The sequence below is a fragment of the Pongo pygmaeus genome, chromosome 10 (genome assembly GCF_028885625.2).
Source record: "Pongo pygmaeus isolate AG05252 chromosome 10, NHGRI_mPonPyg2-v2.0_pri, whole genome shotgun sequence".
NCBI lineage: Eukaryota > Metazoa > Chordata > Mammalia > Primates > Hominidae > Pongo > Pongo pygmaeus.
Genome location: NC_072383.2, coordinates 2,298,790 through 2,317,402, shown reverse-complemented (window position 1 = coordinate 2,317,402; position 18,613 = coordinate 2,298,790). Strand labels below are relative to the sequence as shown.

Below are 18,613 nucleotides of genomic sequence, written 5' to 3'. Positions count from 1 at the left end.
AGAGGTCTAGATTCTTCTTCTGGTTTCACTCTGATTTGATTTCCAGAAAATGTCACATCCCTCTCCCCATCTCCAAAACCAGCAGCATGTCTCCATGGTTCTGGCCGCCCTGCTGGTCCTAACCCAGCAGCCTGGAGGAGCTCCCAGCCCACTGAAAGAGCCAGCTCTGGGAGTCCAGTTTCTTCTCCGCCAGCCCTGTTCTTCCCCTAATGATCCGTGCCTGGGCCCTGGGCTCTCCACTTTGAGCTGTTGATACAGTTGGCCCTTTGCATTCTTGGTGATTGAACCAGCCACAGATAGAAAATATTTGAAAAGAAAATTTTTAATAAAAATAATATGACAATAAAAATCATACCAGTAAATGAAAACAGTACATCATAAGAACTATTTATATAGCACTTACACCATATTAGGTAGTATAAGTAACCTGGAGATGATTTAAGGTACACAAGAGGATGTGCACAGCTTATATGAAAACACTATGCATTTTATGCAAGGGACTTGAGTACCTAAGGATTTTGGTATCCAAGGGGTTGGGGAGTCCTGGAACCAATCACCTGTGGATACCAAGGGACAACTATATTTAGATTGGAAAAGATACAAAAAGTCACCTGGGCAAATTAACCTTTAAAAACTAGACTACAGTCAAGAAGCAAAAGTATCACTGGGACCTTCTAACGTGGACAAAATTAACCTGTAATATGAAATATGAGCAGTTTCTTTTTAAGGGCCAACATCAGAGTCTTGTTTGCCTATAAACTGATTTCTTCTAGCTGTGGAGCTATTTTATTCTGATCCTGGGCCTACGAACATGTGTCCAATAGAACGGATAAATGTAATGTAGCACTAGTCATAGAAAGTGTCCCTGTTTCAGGGAAAGATCAAGTCCCAGGCAGTGGCCACAGCGCTTTTGCTGTCATCTCACAGCACAATGCAGAGGAAGCTCCACATTATAATAGGGATGGGGTGACAGGAACAACAAAGCAAATCAACTGCCTTGGAGTGACTGCTCTACACAGCCAACCGTCAAACTCCCGTGATGCTGGCCCTAGGAATAACTTCCAGGAAGTTCAGCCTTTTTTGTGTTCTTAAGAAATATAGCAAATATACAGGCAAATCCACAGGTTTTCAGTTTTGGAATATCTGCTGTCTGGCTTCCAGCTCAAGGCGTCAGTAGAGAAAGGAATAGGCTGCTTGGGAGGAGATGACTGATGATACGAGGCAGACACCAGCCGGGGAAGCAGGAGGAGGCAGGAGGCAGAGGATGGTCATCCATAGGCATGGACAAGCCTTCAGGGCAGAACTGAGCTGGAATCGAAGAATGGATAGGCTTTGGAGGGAAAGGTGAGGAAGGAGAGCTTTTCAGGCAGGGTAAGGCAGAGGTGAAAATAAGTAGGAGAATGGGGCCCATAAACAGATTTTCCTGGTGAAGCAGAGGGTTTGTGGCCAGGAATGGGCACAGCCAGACAGCAGATTGTAGACAGGATTGATTTGGCCTGCATCTCCAGACAAGCAACTCACTGAGGGTTTGTGAGCAAGGCAATAGCTCGATGGAAGAGATGCTTGGGGGACACCGGGGGATACCGGTCCCGTTGGTGGCCTTGCGGATGCTCTATCTCTCCAGAATCCTAGGAGGATGCTCTGCCCAGAAGAGTATGCTTCTTGAAATAAATAAGAGCAAACATTTGCATGGCACATGGCATGCATTAAGCACTGTTTTCTGCACTTGACACACTTAAAAATTTTTTTTTTTTTTAGACACAGTCTCACTCTCTCATCCAGGCTGGAGTGCAGTGGTGTGATCATAGCTCACTGCAGCCTCAAACTCCTGGGCCCAGGCAATCCTCCTGCCTTAGCCTCCCAAGTAGCTGGGACTACAGGCATGCACCACCATGCTCTGCTAATTTTTTTTTTTTTTTGTAGAGATGGGGTTCACTATGTTTCCCAGGCTGGTGTCAAACTCCTGGGCTCAAGCAATCCTCCTGCCTCAGCCTCCCTAAATGCTGGCATTACAGGAGTGAGCCACCATGCCTGGCCTTGACACAATTTAACTTGTTTAATCTTCAAACTAATTCCCTACCATAGACACTATTTTCATCCCCATTTTATAGATTAGGGTACCGAGGAACTAAAATGTTAAATAACTTACACCCAGCTAGCAAGTGGCAACACCAGGACTTGAACTCAGGCAGTCTGAGCTGGAATGAAAAGAGCGAACAGGCTTTGGAGGTACTCAGAATACCTAACTCCTTAAGCTACACTGCCTCATGGGGGAGATTCTCTCTGAGTACTTTTCCCAAGGCTCAGGGCAGCCTCCGCTTTTCAAAAGGGAAAATAACCCGCTCTGGGGCTGCACCTTGAACTTAAACCTACAGAAACGTTTTCCATTTAGAATGAAACTGGGAAGTAGAAACACAGGAGTCGAAGAACATCTGCATTTCACCCAAATTGGCCCTGGAAGCCATGAACTGGATCCCACACCCCACCCCTCACAGGCCCTTCCAACCCGGCCTGATAGTGGCAGATGGCTACCCAATACAGGCTGGAGGTGACAGAGCCTGTCGGCCCCAGGACCCTGTGGGACTCAGGAGAGGAAGAGACAACTGGATGAGAAAGAACAGTGTCTGCCATTACCCGAAACAGATCCGCGTTGTCCTAGAGAGCAAGCAACAGGCCACCAGCCCTTGGCAAAGGGAGTGTCTAGACACCCTTCATCTCCCCTTTCACGCTTACTTCACCCACACCCCCCACCACCACCCAGGCCCTCCAGCCTGGCCACGGAGGGGAATGGCTGTCTGTGCCAGCACTTGCTAATGATTTCATGTGCTCTCCCCTCAGGTGGAGTAAGACTTCACCCAAAAGAAGAATTGGAATAGTGGCAATACAGACATTGTGGCATCAGGATGGACGTGACATTTGAGGACCAGGAGCCCTATTTAAGACATCGCATGGCCAAGCTTACACCAGAAAGGGAGTCCAATGACTTTCCACTCCTGCTTCCTCCATCCTGGCCTCCTGGGTTCCTGTCTGGCTGGGTGGCATGGCCATGGGCTCTCTATACCGTAGAGGGTTCCATCACCATGTCTGGAGTGCTGTGGCCCCCACTCAAGGAGACTACTCATTTTCTCTCGCTGGAGAACTTAAGCCACTCAGCAAGATGATTGCCTTGACCAATTCAAAAGCCTCAAAACATGGACATGAGGGGTCACTGAGTACGCCATTCTGGAAAGTGTAAGGCACTCCAGGTGTGGAGGGGTGGAAGTGATTCAAGACAACTGCTCATAAAAGAATCAGGCCCTGCCCTCTAAAAGCTGACATTTCACAGAGAAGGAGGGTGTATGGGAGACATTTGAGAATTTCATTACAGCTGGCTCAAGGTAGTTTGCAAGGTAAACACACTAGTCTTGATGACGGAATACTTTAAGAGTCAGTAACAGCTTTCGAAGCTCGCCTTCTCAGGATGAGCCTTCTAGAGTTGGCTAAACAAGACCAACATTACAAACGAGCTCTGGCTCCCTGCTGGCTCCCCTAGACCCCTTCTACCTCTGTTCCCTGACCCCGTGCCCTGGAAGCTTGGTGCCTGGGGACTGCTTGACGTGCCCGGCTCCCTGACCCTCCGGCTTCAGGTTGGTTTGGCCAATGAGCAGCATCAATAAGAAACTGGAGATGGGAGGACAGAGAAGGCAGGGTGTTTTCTTTCCATGTCCCCCTACCTTGGTGCCTTGGTCCTGGCAGTGACAACATCCTTCCGTGATTACGGTTTCTCCCCCATGGTCCTCCTCCCAGCTCCAGCTCCCACCAGGCCCTGCAAACAGGATTTTCTCCCCTTCCTCCTCAGGCCCTAGGGTGATGACAGCTTCCCTCTACGTTTAACCCTGGGTGCCTCAATATCCCTTGCTGGTCTCCTTACCCCTCCGTAAATATGCCCCTCAAAAAACTCTGTTCCGTTGAACCATCTGTGTAGAATTCTGCTTCCTATTATGATGCCAACTGAACACTGGGTACCCATTCTTTGTCCGTAGTCAAGGACAGTTTATACAGAAAACACAAAGCTTCTGTGGTTAGAAGCTGGTTCCTGGCTTCCATGAGTGGCTGTACCCAAACCTGTCCTAAATAGACAATCGTCATTTTCGTTTTTCAAATTCTCCACAAAGACTATACATCTGTGTTGTCTAGAGGGCTGTGTGTGATTTTGAATCCAGAACCCAGGGGCTCAGAATTCCTCCACCCTAAACCTTCCTTCATCAGGAACTTCACTGTCACTCCTATCAGTAGAGAAGAGACAGTCTCAAAGTTCATTGAGCCCATCCCCTTAAGCACATACACACATAGCAGAATTTAGGCAGGTTTAACCTAGGTGATTTCTTTCAGCCAGTCTATAGATCAAGAACTAATTCCCATGACTCCCTCCTGGCTCTAGAATGAGCATTCCCTCCCGGACTCCTTGGAATGTCTTTTGCATATTGAAGTCATTTTCCTCATTGCTCACCCTTCCCTGAGTAGACGCGGAGGCATTTTGTAACCGTCAGTGTTTTGACAAAGCATGAGTATTTAATCATGTGCCCGCTACTCCCCGTACCCCACATGGCATACAGGCTTGCTGGTACCTGCTGCCGGGGCAGGACAGTGGGCAGAGAGCCGGCAAGCTCCCAAGACATCCGACCCTGGGCAGGGGGTGGGGACTAAGCCAAGGAGGTAAGACTCTCCCTTTCACAAGATGCTCAGTCTGCCCAAGGCCGAGTCTGTCTTCCATTCCACTTCAGGGAGGGAATGCTCAGCCCGGAATGAACAGCACCAAGATTAACTGGGACAGAAAGGACCATCTCGTTCTATCCCTTGCCTCTTCCGGAACTAAATCATCTTTGGCAGATGGTGTTTCTAGCCACAGTCTCCCAGGGAACCTCCCCCAGCGCCTAGCAACCTTCAGCATTGGGGAGTCCTTCCCGTGGTTTGGTCTAAATGCCCACGATGCTCCCAGGCTCAGGGGTCCACACTCCTCTGTCCATTAGGGGCCCTCAGAGGAACCCAACCCCCAGGACACCACAGGTCCAACTGTTCCCTCGCTAGGAGCCCTTGGCCATCCCACCATGGGGCGAATGTGACCTCCCACTCCAGCCAACACTCCCCACACCCCCAGCCTGCCCAGGAGCATTTGCTTTTCAAAACTTCCCTTTCTTAAAAAAGAAACAATTTTCCAAAGCCCAGGGAGTTAATCCATGAAATCTTCTGGAACAAAAGCAGCTGGCCCAGGCCTTGGATAAGTCGATCAACAAACATGCCAGAGCCCTGTGTGGTTCAAAATGTTCTTTGTTCCAGCCGCCGAGCCTGGATCTTGCTGGATCCTAACGGTGAGTTGGCTTCTCAAAGTCACACCCCTCTGGCTGTCGGCCCCACCCCTGCCATACCCTTGAAAGCTAAACCCTCTTCAGAGGGACCACATCATCACTTTCCCCTCAGTCTCTCCCTCTTTCAGAAACCACCTGATTGAAAATGTTTGGAGCCAGTCAAGGTTTGCTGACAATGGAAACAAACCGGTCCCTGGCACAAGGCACAGGCTGCTCAGTGTAACTGGAGGCCCCATATGGTTGTTATTCTGGGAGAGAATCAAAGAACCTAAAAACCTGCTTCTTGGATGACAACAGGGGAAAAAACACACGAAAAAAACCCTGTTTTTTAAATACCCATTCTTCATTTTACGTGCAATCGATCCTGAACAGTGTCAGATGTTTGGCGGGTGCTCCGAGACCAAAAGAACAGTGGAAAAGAGGACTGGCAAGGTCAGCCGGCCAGCAAGATTTCCCAAGCATCACCAGGGGGAATACCCCTCCCAGACGTGCCACACGGAAGGAATTCCAGCAGGCTCCTTCCTCGCTGCCCTCCGCAGACGCATTCCAACCCCCCTGCTCAGAGAGGGTGGGAGGCTGAGTGCAGCTGCCTGGCAAGGCTGAGGATCCTACTCTGGGATTAAAGAACTCTGGGAATAATAAGAACTCTGGGAATAATAAGAAGGGAATTTGCCCTTCTTATTATTCAGTTCTTTCACCTGAGCTCTGTCTGGCTGGAGCTGAGCTTCGGGTTCTTTCTCCCTCTCAGCCTCAGTTTCTCATCTGTAAAATGGGCATTGCTGAGGGCCGTTATGAGAGAGAGGATTCCATGTATCTTCTTGGGGGCAGCTGGTGAATCCGGCAGGTGCTCAGCTGTTTCCTGCCTGCCCAGTCCTGCCCACACCCTTCTCCCAAGCTTCCAAGGAGGCTCTGACAAGTACTGTACAAGAAGGCTTAGTTCCCTAGTTCCTAGTTGAGTGATCTAGAGCACAGCACTTAACCTCTCCTGACCTCATTTTAGTCATTTTTAAATGGGGATAATAATTATATATTATGAACCCAAAGCTCAGCTCCAGCCTGAGACAGTTCAGGTGAAGGAACTGAATAATAAGAAGGGTAAATGAATTTCCCAGGTTCTCCTTGCCAGGCAGCTGCACCCCCTTAACTGCATGAACATTTCTTAAGCGCCCACCGTGGACCAGGCACGTGCTGGGCTTTGGAAATACAGCGCTGGGCAACACTCGCAGAACCCCTGCTCTCACAGAGACACTACACAAACCAGCCAAAGTCCATGTGAAGTAATGTGTGATTGCAAATCCGGCTACATTTTATGGAAGTTTTAAAAAGAAAAGGAACGAAGGTCCTGGCTCAAAATAAACGTTTAATAAATAATAGATACTCCTGTTATCATTAAGTGTAACCAGTCAGTGTAGCTTCATTATCCCTTGGTTTACAGAAGAAGCAAAGAAAAGCTCAGGAGAGGCAAGTACATTTCCCCAGGCAGCACAGCCTGAAGAGAAACACTGGAATTCACACCCAGGGGCATCTGCCCAGCTCCAGAGCCCTTACTCCTCCCTCTGTGTCCCATGGCCTCTGTGTTTCATAGGTAGACTCCCTTGCAGCTTTCCTAAGAATTTCACATGACCTCACCTGATCCTTATAACATTCCTTAAAGTGGGAGGACTTATTGTTACCCTATTTCTGCTTCTAGGGAAACTAAGCCTAAGGTCACTCACTTACCAAACCAGAGCCAGGTCTATTTTCACTACAAGACCAAATCAGTTACTGCTTCTCTTGGAACCCAATGCACCTTCCCAGCTCCTGGGTCCATAAAGGGAGCAGAGGTGCAAGCACATCATGCCAGCCCTGGCAGCGACAACCTTGAAAGTCCCAAGTTCCATCTAACAGGTGTGCCTAGAGCACGAGAGGGTCACTGCAGAAGAAGCATGAGAACAGGTGTTGGAGGCTGGAGCATGCCCAAGGCCCTGTAACCCCCAGATTAATATGCTCAGCTTAATTATTTCCAGGACCTGGCCAGTGGCTGGTGTATCCCACTAGGAGCTCCATGCAAAATAACAAGGCCATATGCCCCCAGTGCTGCCCACCCGGCACATTCTCAAATGCCAGCAGGCTCGAAGGCATTGTTCTGGAGGTGGAGGAAGGGAAAAAGTGAGGCTGCTTTGGGGAAAAACAGAGGCTTTGGGGCAGGGAGAATGTGTTTTTGCCCAATGATGTGCACAAGGCAATCCACATGCCTGCTCATCCTGCCTTGGTAGCCTGAGTTTCTGAGCTCTTTGATAGCAGAATAGGAGAATTGCTACTCTGTGTCCACGGAGCCCAAGGATGAGGCATTTATCTCATCAGATTGTTAAGATACAGTGTGGGTGTTTGGATGTCATTACTGCATGGATAGCAGCGTGCAGTGGAGGGGGACAGAGATGCTGAGATAAATAACACAGGATCCTTTAAAAATACACTGGGAACCAGGAGGCTACTGAGAACTGCAGGAGGTCTGAGCCAGAAGGGGCTCCAGAGATTGCTGGGCCACCCAGCTCTCCCTTTCTGTGGGAGACTGAGGCCCAAAGGGGGCGGGAGCACTCAGGCTGACAGAGAGGAAGGTGTGGAGCACACTGGAGCCCCGGCGTCTTCCTCCTCGCTGCCAGGCACATTCCATTGCACCACGGGTTTATGCTCTGGCATCCCCAGCAGAGAAAAGATGATGGCAGAGAAACCACTGCACAGCGTCACCCTGCATTTGCAGGGAAGATGGTCCCCTGGGGGATGCTATTCAGCAACCACAGAACAAAGAGGTTGGATTATCTGTAATGAAGGGACAGGGGTGTGGGAGGAGAATGAGATAGGGTACAGGAGTCCTCCGTCCTTGCCAAGGTTGCAGCCCCGCACTCTGCAGTAAGGTGGAAGCAGAGGAAGACACAACGCCAGACAGAGAGGGCATCTGCCCCTTTAGCCTTGGGATGGAGCATCAAGCACCTCTGGTTTTAGAGACCCAGGCCTAAGTTTTGTCCCTGAAACAGGAGTGGAACAAATGCCCCCGTGTGCTGTTTCCCACTCTGTAATTCACAACTACAATTGAGGAGCAGAGGGTCGGGAGTGCTTCACCTAGACAGCCAGACATTTGCGGTAACTAACTGTTCCCTCCCAAAGCCTGTGCAGAAGGTCAGCATCACTCTATCCACCCCCAGCAGGCCAAGGGCCTCCCCCAGGCCAGCAAAGATGCTGATCTTCAAACTCACTGTCCTGGAATCCCTGGTATTGTTGCTTAATTCACCAGGTCACTTGAGGGTAAGAATGACCTCAGCTCATCAGGCAGGCGTCCTAGAGCTGATATTTAAGGAGAAATCCAGAGGCTTAAGAAGTAGTCAAGAAAAAGGCAGCTCAGACAATGGGAAGGACAGAAGGGTTTGCAGAGAGTGAAAGGAGCCAATGCAGGATAGGGCAAGCCAGAGCAAACAGCTCTGGGCTGGGGTGGAGGTGGACTCTGGCAAATGGAGAAGAACTTGGGATGGAGCTACCTCTCTGCCCCACCAAGGGCATGGGGAATAGCAAAGCCAAAGGGGAGCCATCAATTTTAAGCAAGATATCTCCTGAGGAAGTACTGGCTGCCAAGGGAGTCCATGTTTCATCAGCCAATGGGGAGATTTGACTGGACTGCCAAAAGGGCTGGCTGACCTCCGGGTTGCCAATCATTCCCCAACCCCTGATCTGGCAGTAAAAAGCCCATGTGGAAGAGGGTTAGGGAGAAACAGCAGGAACCATGAGCACACAAGCCATCTCTGAGTCACAGCATTTAGGAAAATGCTCGCAACCTGGCACGATTGCAAGGGTTAAGTGATTTGCCCTAGGTCATGAAGCTTCTAACCTGGACAAGTCCCATCATCTCCCTGGACCTCAGTTCCCCCTCTGTAAGAGGAGAGAGTTGGATGGGATGCTCTCTGCAGTTCTTGTCAGTTCAGACATTCTGCAGGTCTAATCAAGGGCTTCTGATCTGCCAATTTCATCTCCCTGGATTACTGTGGTTATCTGAAGACAGGCCCAAGAGAACAACAGAGCCAGAGGGCTAATCTGAGAAAGGCAGAGACTGCTCCTCTTTGAGAGCCCCCCTGGAGCCCTTGCAGAGGAATCTCCACTACACAGGAGAGTCCATTCCAGTTCCAGTGGGGCCCTCACCCTACACCTACTCCCTGGGAGTCATTCCTGTGAGGTAAGCTTTGAGCCCTGCCTCTTGCCACCTGTGAGTGCAACAGGGGCTCTGCAGCACCACCAGGGTGGATGGAGGGGTGGATACCCCAGGCTACTCTGTTGCTCTTTGGGATTAAGCTCAGGGTTAGAGGCTGGCTCTGAGATTTCCTTTCCTTTATGCATTTGATCTCCGAGGTAGGACTCGGCTGAATAAGTGCTACTGCTGCTGTTTCCCTCTTTCCTTTGCACATCCTGGGTCTTTCTGCCTGCTCCAGCCTAGACCTCTACAGTCAGTCTCTGCTTGGGCATCTCAAACTTGGCGTGTCCAAACCCCAATTCTTCAGCCTCCCCCACCCCAACCAGCTCCTGCCCATCTCAGATCATGGCGACTCTCCAGCCTTCCATTCACTCAAGCCAAGTGATATAGAGTCCATCTTCCCTCGTCCTTCTTTCATACCTCATGTCTGGTCTGTTAGCAGATCATTTCTGGTGTACTTCTAGAATGTGTCAAGGATCTAGCAACTTCCCTCCACCTCCACCTTTATCACTCTGGTCCAAGCTGCTAACATCTGCCTCTTGGATTACTGATCCAGCCTCCTGACTGACCGTCACACTTCTACCAACCCCGAGAAGCTCCTGGCAATGATTCTTTTTCAAAACAGTCAGATCAGTCACTCCTTTGCTCAAAAGCCTCCATTCGCTTCACACTTCACCCCAAGTTAGCACCACAGTCATCACAATGACTTACAAGACCCTAAGTGCCCTCTGTTCCTCACTGACCTCACCTCTGAGCACTTTCTGTGTTCCAGCCATACCTGCCTCCTCCCTGCTCCTGAGGGCCTCTGAACCTGGCCCTCCTGCTCCCAGACACACTGGGCACACTCCCACCTGAGGGCCTCTGCACCTGGCCCTCCTGCTCCCTTGAATGCCCTCTCCCCAGATCCACAGCACTTACCTCGCCATTTCCCACCAGTCTGCTCAAACGTTATCTTCACAATAACACCTTCCCTGACCCCTCTTATTAAAAGCTATAACCCCACCCTGAAGCACCCTATCTCCATCCCTGCATTCATCCCCCCACTGTGTCTAATATTACTTATTTGTATTTTTTCCTTTATGTTCTCCTTTCCTTTATTTTCTTCTTCACACAAAAGTGCAACCTCCTTGCAGGTAGGAATTGTTGTCTGTTTTATTCACTGATGTAACTAGTGATGCACCTACAACAATGCCCAGCCCTTGACCATTATTTGTTGACTGAATAGTAGCTTCTGCTCACTGTGGGCATTCAGATAACATTTAAAAAGCAGGGGCAAGGAGCAGTTTTCACATCTACTGTATGTTTCTGAGCTTCTGCCTGTGGTCACTAACTTTCTGATTCTTAGCATTCATCCCATATTTCAGACACAGCCTCCACCCCACCCCAGTCCTGCAAGGCATCACTCTGGCTCCTGGATGCCTCCTGGCCTCCTGCACCACCAGCCTCAGCATCAGACAGATGCTGGTCTGTTCTGCCCACAGCTCTTGGTGCAGGTCAGATTCCTGATCCTGGCTCCCTGCATTTCATTGTCAACCTACGGCTGCACACACCACTGCAGATGCTGAAGACACCGTCTTGGCCACAGGGAAGACTGTGCTACTGTGACTACAAGACTGAGCCTGCCTTTTGATTGGTCAATGTTGCTTTTCCCTTGGTGGGAGATGAGCAAGAAAACAGACTGGGGACTCAAAACACACCAGGTGTTTAATAGGTGGCTAAGTGAATAGGCTTTCCAAATTACATGCCAGCACAGCAGCTTGCCACAGCTTTCAGCCCACTGCTTGCATTATGGTTTCTGGACTCAACAAAAAGGTCAAGGGAGTGCCAGCTGACTGTCACATGGTCTGCAGGTCCCTGATGGGAGGACAAAGTCATGGACTCTAGCCTGCATCTTAGCATCTCCTGGGTTGAACTGACAAGCTGTTTCCAGCATTCAGGCCCAGCAACTATGAGTCCTGAAGCACTCCACTGTGCCCCTTGGCAAGCCTCTGCCTGCCTTATTTAGCCTGACTCTGCTCTAGGTCAGAAAGGCAGGTTCATGTCCTGGCCCTGGCACTGCCTTCCTGAGGGACTGGACTGGCTCCCTCCCCCATGAGGATAACTGCAGGGTGATGGGGAGGGGAGTGCTTTGCCTCCTAGGAGGAAAGGCTACTATGTGATGTGATGTCCACTCGCTGTCATTCCCATATTAGTATTGCACGCATCCCAGCACAGCAGCTTCAGATACATCCAGACACTTGCAGGGCTCCCCCCAGCCAGATGGGATGGCATGGAACTGCTTGGTGGCAACAGCAGAAACACCTGTTGTGTGTGTGTGTGTTGCACAAGGACCCTTCTAGAGCTTGGCCCATATATGTATAGAAAACCACCTCTGATGCTATATCTGCTAGTAAGTAGTGCTGTTTGTAATAATTTTTTATTCAGTGATTACCACATGCAAGGTGTTATACTAAACACTTGTCATGACTTATTAATCCAGTGTTTCTCAAAGTGTGTCCCAAGGAACCCTAGCAGGATCTCTGAGACCTTTTACGTGTATCTGTGAGGAGAAAACTACTTTTATAATAACTCTAACATTTTCACTGTAATGCTCTCACAAATATACAGCAGTTTCCCAGAGCCTACATGACGTGATACCATAACACACTAAATGACAGAGCACATATGAGAACCTAGCTGTTTTCTAGTAAGTGAGACACTAATCTACACAAATGTAAAGCAATGTCACTCTTCTCACTGTTTTTTTGTTTTACAAAAAAATTATTTTTCAGAAACAATATTGCTTATGTTAACATGCAATCAGTTTTTCTTGTTTTTGTTTTTTGAGACGGAGTCTCACTCTATCACCCAGGCTGGAGTGCAGTGGTGCGATCTCGGCTCACTGCAAGCTCCGCCTCCCAGGTTCACGCCATTCTCCTGCCTCAGCCTCCCGAGTAGCTGGGACTACAGGCACTTGCCACCACACCTGGCTAATTTTTTTTTTTGTATTTTTAGTAGAGACAGGGTTTTACCATGTTAGCCAGGATGGTCTCAATCTCCTGACCTTGTGATCCGCCAGCCTCGGCCTCTCAAAGTGCTGGGATTACATGTGTGAGCCACCACGCCTGGCTGCAATCAGTTTTTTAATGAATTAAATTGATTTCTAATACAATAAACATGAGTAGCTATAATTTACACAAATAAAAACCCTCTGGGGTTCTCAGTAGTTATTGAGAATATAAAGGAGTCCGGAGACCAAAAAGGCTCAGAACTGCTGCATTAACTCATTTAATTCTCAGAATAACCCTGCCAGGTATATATAATTAACCCCATTTTAGGAACAAGAATGTTGAGGCAGAGAGAAACAATGGCTTATCTAAGATCACACAGCCAACAAGCGTTGAAAACGACTTTAGCCAAGGAATCCATGTGATCTCAACCATGATGCTACCCCGACTCCAGGATGGGCCGCGGGCCCCACCAGCAGAAGTGACAGCTTTGCCCCCATGGGGTTGAGCAATCTGTGCTCCTCTCCTCTTCTCTTTTCTCTTCTCTCTCTCTCTTCTTTTCTGTCTCTTTCTTCTTTTTTTTTTTAAATAGAGACAGGGTCTCTGTCACCAAGGCTGCAGCACAGTGACATAATCATGGCTCACTACAACCTCAAACTCCTGGGCTCAATCAATCCTCCCACCTCAACCTCCCAGGTAGCTGGGACTACAGGCACGTGGCATTACGGCCAGCTAATTATTTTTATTTATTTTTATTTTTGTAGGACAAGGTCCCACCATCTTGCCCAGGCTGATCTAATTCCTAGGCTCAAGCAATCCTCCTGCTGCGGCCTCCTAAAGTGCTGGGATTACCGGTGAGAGACACAGTACTCAGCCCATACTTCTCTTTTTACCCCAGATTGTGTCATTGTGTCAGCCAAGTCAGACCAAAGTGTGCCCCCCACAGCAGGGAATTAGTGACCATGTGGAGGTGCAGGATGTCGGTTTTCCTTCTGATGGTTTGGGACTGCTGGACCCAGGCTGCCAGGCAAGCTGGTTTCTCCTGCACACCAGTGTGCAATCTGGTGGATGCTGGTGGGGAGAGGGGGATTCTCTGAGCATGACCATGAGAACACCCAAGAAAGCGGGACTTAGCTCACAAAGCTATTACTAGTGCTTTCTGTCACCCAGGCTGGAGTGCAGAAGTACAGTCCTAGCTCACTGCAGCCTCCACCTCCCGGGCTCAAGCAATTCTCCCACCTCAGCCTCCCAAGTAGCTAGGACCACAGGCATGTGCCACCATGCCTGGCTAATTATTTTACTTTTTTAGTAGAGACCAGGTCTTGCTACATTGCCCAGGCTGTAATGCACTCATTCTTAATGATAAAATGAAAAAAAAAAAAAAGTATAGCTCCTGTTCTACATTACATTAAGAAAGCTACACACTTAGATTTGATACAATGCTTAGTCTAATAATGACAGGCTGTCTCCGGGCCACAAAAATAAGTCGTCCCCAACCACTTCCTCCTGTCAAAAGACACTGGAAAATTCTGCCCTGCTCTTAGCTCCCCCTTGCAACATCTCAAAGCAGCTCTGCTTCTTAAAGAGGCAACTTACTTCTGGTCTCCTGAGGTTTATTTTGTTCTTTTTTTTTTTTTATTTGATAAAGACATTAATTTTCCTCATTAGCATTTTGAATTCACTCAGGGATGTTTTAACTACTTAGTTATGATCCAAATAAAGAGTGGCTTCCAGCCCCTCTCAGAGGTTGTTTTAAGCTAACCAGTCTCAAACTTCAGTATACATCACAAAAACCTGGTGGGCTTGTTAAAACACAAACTGCTGGGTCCCGTGTAGGGCAGGGCGGGGCATGGGGAGTTTCCTTTTTGTAGAATCGGCACTTCTAATAGGTTCCCAGGTGATTTTGATGCAGCTGGTTCAGGGCCATATTCTGAGAATGACTGCTTTAAGCTACCTTTCCTTAAACGGAAAAGAAAAACAATTAAGTGAAGGAAATATTGAGTTCCGTGATTTCCCCAGGGCCAGGTAAAAGACTTCCACTTATGAAAAGGCCTTGGTTAGGAATCATGCTGAACTCACTAGTGTAATTCCATCTCCCTCACCAATTTTTGGAATTTGAAAACACATATAAGTTAATTTATATTGAATTCATAACATTACTTTATTAATCCATCTCTCAAATGGATTACTTTTTAAGGCAGATTTGTGCCTTCTTCTCTCCTGAAAACTTAAATATTCATTTTAATGAGACAAAAATAACAAAATTTGATCAGAAATATTCAGTAACTTTAAGGAGCTGATGCTCACACATCTACAATAATCAATAAGATAGAAAATATTCAGGCATCTTAAAATACGAGGTATCTGAAATCGAGAGGGAAGAGATTAAAGTGATGATGAACAGCCTGGAAGGGCAGCATTGATACAGCAAAAGGGGCCCTGGATTAATTCTGGATGGGAAACCCAGTCCCAGTTACCCCACTGAGGAGCCTTATGGGCTCGGAAAATTGGTGTTTATGGACCTCAGGTTCTACATATGCAAGATGAAGATAACATCATCCTCCAAAGATGATGATATAATTAAATTTAGTTGTTTTATCCCACATCATTTTTTAAGAACTTGAGATTTTTTAAATTTCACATTTTTAAAAAAACTTGAGGAAAAAGTGAGTTTTCAAAAATTAATGAGTAAAATACATATTTTAAAACAATATATACCAACCAAAAACACACAGTAAAATTATTCTGACTAATCACAAATGCTGGCCTAAGTTTCCTGGCAGTTAAACTGAAGAAGGGAATTATTACATAACTCTCATTATCTCATAAATTGAGAGGCGGAAACAAGCGAATTCCTCAAAGCAATGAATGAGATCATGTGTGTGAAAGCTTCTGGCAAATAACCAGAAATAAGATGTCATTATTAAGTTTTCAGGAAGAGGTGGGATATGAGCTTTACTATGGTGGGATAGGGCAGACCCCAAACACATCAGGTGATGAGATTTAGTACAAAGAAACTCTGCCTCCATCTTCTCTTTCCTTTGGCTTGGTTCTCAAACCTCTGCCTACTGCAGAGTGGGAGTGCACGTGCTGAAGGCAGATTGAGGGTGCTCTTCCATCAAGTTGAGAGTGTAGCATTCACTTGTATGAAAATGCCGCTTCTGTAGGTCTAAAAATATCGGTGATTTCCTAAGGTTCAGCCTAACAGTAAGACCAAGTGAAGTGAAGGCAACAGGTATAAAGAATATACCATTTCAAGGCTGTCTTTGCAGTTCTAATAGTTAGAAAAGAACATTCTGAAGACTAGAGAGTTAAACCTAGTTTGGAACCTCACTGCTTGAGAACCTGGGAGAATCTGGAGAAAAAGAAATCAATGAAAATGCTTAAAGACTTGTAGAGGAAGGGAACATGCTAGAGCAGGGGTCCCCAACCCCCAGGTACCGGTCCATGGCCTGTTAGGAACCAGGCTGCACAGCAGGAGATGAGCAGTGGGCAAGCCAGCATTACAGCCTGAGCTCCAGCTCCTGTCAGATCAGCAACAGCATTAGATTCTCATGGGAGCAAACCCTATTGTGAACTGTGCATGCTGGGGATCTAGGTTGCATGCTCCTGATAAGAATCTAATGCCTGATGATCTGAAGTGGAACAATTTCATCCCAAAACCATCCCCTCTCAGTCCTCTGTGGAAAAACTGTCTTCCACAAAACCGATTCCTGGTGCCAAAAAGGTTGGAGACTGCTGTGCTAGAGAAGACTGAGCTGTCCCACCACAGCCAGGTCCCTTCCTCCAGGGTACTCAGCTGGACTACATTTCCCAACCTCCTTTGGAGACAGGTGTGGCCCGTGGCTGACTTCTGGCCAGTGAAATGTCAGTGAAAGTGATAGTCACAACTTTCAGGCCTGGACGATCTTGGCCGCCATTACAAACACCTGTGTTCATTCCTCTGTGACTGGCTGAGTGCTGGATGTTAACACCCAGGGAGGCCTGGAAAGCCAGCAAGGAAGACAGCAAAGCCCTGGTCCCCTACAATATGGAGCAGAGCCACCCCAGTCCTGATAGGGTTTCCATTCTGTTGTGTTGAGTCACCATGATTTTTGAATGCAACTGTAACATAGCTGGTGTAATAGAAGAATGGATAAAGGAACTGTTGTTCTCATGCCCCCTCTAAAAAAGAGATAACTAATCCATTTACTATTTTAAAAGGTAGCGTGCTGGTTTCCAAACCTGGAAACACCCATCAGAATCACCTGTGGAGTGTTTTAATCAAACAGATTCCTATACTACACCCTGGATCTCCTGAATTTTTCCAGGATTTTTTTTAAGTTCTTTAGGAGGTTATGACTGATCATGAGGCTGGAATCTGAGGATGGCAGAAAGGATGTGGCTGCAACGCTGACCTGCCGATGTCCTCATTTCTCTACCCCTGGAAATGCGCCATCTGCTTTACGTCCTGGCTCTTAATCTTGCACCATCTTCTCGTCATCTCTAACTGGTTAACCGGTGTGTTTTATCAACTCAAGAACCCTGTACGCTCATCAGGGGCCAGGATTATAGCTTTTATATTTATTTTCCAAACAGCATGAAGCTAGGCAGGTAATAAAATCTCAATCAACACATTAATTCATTTGATTTAAGCAGTTGTTTTCTTCTATACCATCAGAATAAGGGGAAAAAGGGCTTTTCTAGCAATCTAGACACAGGCTAGACTTAGCAAAACAGTTCCAATTGTGTGTTTATGTCATTTTTAAGACACCAATGTGCTCAAGGTGACTGATTACCCTGTGCACTGATGGAGAAATAACCAGTTCTCAAAATTTAATATGTGCAAGGCTGAACTATGAAGCTTGTTAAAAATGTAGATTCCTGGGCTCAGCCTCCAGGTAGTCTGATCTAGCAGTTCCAGTGTAGGGCACAGGAATTTGCATTTATGACATTCCTCCTCCTACCCCATCCATGAGTTGTATGCAAGTGGCAAGAAACAGTGGGTGTGACTGTAAATTAGTGAGGTCAGGATCAGGTCTATTTTGTTTAATGTGATATCCGTAGGGCCGAGCATATTGCCTAACTCACAATAAAGCTTATTTGTCTGTCCAATGAGGAGGAATCTCATCTGACTTATCCTAAATACTGCCCTTCCTTCCAGAAAGGAAATGAACCAGGTGACCCTTCTGGTCTTCTGAAGGCCACCAGCTTACTGTCACACACTTAGTAAACTGGGAAGTGCCCCTTCTGGCTGCCTCAGCCCCATCTGCTCAGAGTTCTAATTGAAGAGGCCAACCTCCTTTGATTGGCACTTCCTTCTTGCTCTGCCAGGGACCATCTGTACCCACCACCTCCTGACAGCTCAGACATCCCTTCCTTCTTGCAGGCACGGATGGGCAAGGACATTAGTAAATGGACCTGGATCTAGGAGAGAGGGCCTGCCTGTCACACCCCGAATGACCTCAGGTCTGTTAGCAAACTCCACACAGGTACTGAGAACTCCCACACCTGGGGAATGGTGCTTTGCTAGTAACTAGGTTGGTGTTTTTTTTTTCTGCAGCAGAATGCTGAGCATCCTATAACCATGATTTCACTGGCTCTCACAGTACCTCAGTAAAACCAGGAGGGAGCACGGGTCTGTATCCACATTTTGCAGATGGCAAGCAGAGAGGAAATCTGACTTGCCCAAGGTCACACAGCAGGTCAGCCATGAAGCCAGGGAGGGTATCCAAGCTCTACGCATCCACAGCCGCGGCATCCACAGGGCCACAGCCCATTCACAGGGGCGGGGAGTCACAGCTGCTTCCATTTAAGGCTGTTGCTCCTCAGTTTTACACAGGGGCATGTGCTCTTCAGAAAGGAAATACTAAGCTAAGCTTTGCCTCTCTTCACTTAAAAGACCTTTGGGATGAATCTCTTCAGAGACTCAACTGCCATCCAAGTGAAGACAGGAGCATATGGAAAGATCTTTTTCTTGGCAGTGGTAATGAACCTGTAGTTCTCAAAGGGTAGATGGCACTTTCTCAACATACATTGTCCCCCATTCACAGATTCTGATAAGTCAACCAACCCCACTTCAGCCC

The 18,613-nt window shown here is 47.7% G+C and overlaps 1 protein-coding gene and 1 long non-coding RNA gene across 19 annotated transcripts in view; one reads left to right on the top strand and one right to left on the bottom strand.

Annotated features, from left to right (window-relative positions):
- LOC129009980 (voltage-dependent L-type calcium channel subunit alpha-1C) overlaps window positions 1-18,613 on the bottom strand; it is a 716,779-nt gene that overhangs the window by 420,778 nt on the left and 277,388 nt on the right. The gene's annotated exons all lie outside the window — the stretch shown is intronic.
- On the top strand, window positions 4,737-6,716 carry LOC134740351 (uncharacterized). Its single transcript, XR_010127748.1, has 2 exons — window positions 4,737-5,348; window positions 6,458-6,716. It is a non-coding gene; the product is annotated as an uncharacterized LOC134740351 (long non-coding RNA).